Below are 1,415 nucleotides of genomic sequence, written 5' to 3'. Positions count from 1 at the left end.
GACAAAGACGGAAACTATCACAGATTGGAAGATACTAAGACATGATATGTAAATGCAGTGTAGTATCCTGGATTGGATTCTGGAACGGAAAAAAAAGACATTTAAAAAAAGACATTAAAAAAAACGGGGAATGTAAATGAAATTATCATTTGCTAATATAAAAAATAAATGGTGTGAAAGCTTGCAAGACTGTCATCCATAATCTGAACTTCATCAAAACTTTATTGTTCATCAACCAATGTATTGTTCTCAAAGAGTGCTATAAATCTGAACCCACAAAAACACTTTTCTACCATTAACATATACGCTTTTGTTTCATGTATTTGGAATCCATATAAAAATTTCAATTGGAAAAAAGATAAACTTTTCATTCAAAAAATTAGTTATGCCACTTAGTGGTGACTGGGAAAATATGAGTTAACTAAAAAAATTATACATGCTCTTTCTACTTTTGCCTTTTAACCTTTGTACTAGCTTTAGTGTTGATGGATCCACTGCTTTTCTTACGTTTGCCTTTGTAAGAATTTTTTCTTTCAGTATTTTCTTATTCATATTTTTATTTCTTAAAGAAGTCCCTTTAACATTTCTTGTAATATTGGTGATGAACTCCTTCAGCTTTTTCTTGCCTGGAAAGCTCTTTCTCTCTCCTTTAATTCTAAATGCTAGCCTGCTGGGTAATCTTGATTATAGGTCTTTGCTTTTCATCACTTTAGAGTATTTCGTGTCAATCCCTTGTGGCTTGCAAAATTTCTGTTGAGAAATCAGCTGCCAGTCTTTTGGGAACGCCCTTGTAGGTTAACTAATTGCTTTTCTCTTGTTGCTTTTAAGATTCTCACTTTGTTTTTAATCTTTGGCATTTTAATTATGTCTTGGTGTGGGCCTCGTTGGGTTCACCTTGTTTGGGACTCTGCGCTTCCTGGGGTTGTATGTCTATTTCCTTCACCAGGTTAAGGAAGTTTTCTGTCATAATCTCTTCAAGTAAGTTTTCAATTCCTTGCTCTCTTCTGGTACCCCTATGATGTCAATGTTGGTACACTCAATGTCCCAGAGGCCCCTTAAACTAGCCTTTTGGGGGTTTTTTCTTGTTCTGATAGGGCATTTTCTGCTACCTTATCTTCTAAATTGATTTGACCCCCTGCTTCATCTAATCTGCTGTTGATTCCATCTAATGCATTCTTCATTTGTTATTGTATTTTTCATTCTGGTTAATTTTTACATTTCCTATCTCTTTGTTGAAGTTCTTACTGAGATTATCTCTTCTTCCCTTAAATTCATTGAGCATCCTTATAATCAGTGTTTTGAACTCTGAGTCTGGTAGACTGCTTGCCACCATTTTGTTTAGTTATTTTCTAAAGTTTTGTCCTGTCCTTTCATTTGAGACATGTTTCTGTTTCCTCATTTTGGCTGCTTCCCTG

The sequence above is a fragment of the Pteropus vampyrus genome, unplaced genomic scaffold (assembly GCF_000151845.1).
Source record: "Pteropus vampyrus isolate Shadow unplaced genomic scaffold, Pvam_2.0 Scaffold1, whole genome shotgun sequence".
NCBI lineage: Eukaryota > Metazoa > Chordata > Mammalia > Chiroptera > Pteropodidae > Pteropus > Pteropus vampyrus.
Note: the sequence above shows the minus strand (reverse complement) of the source record.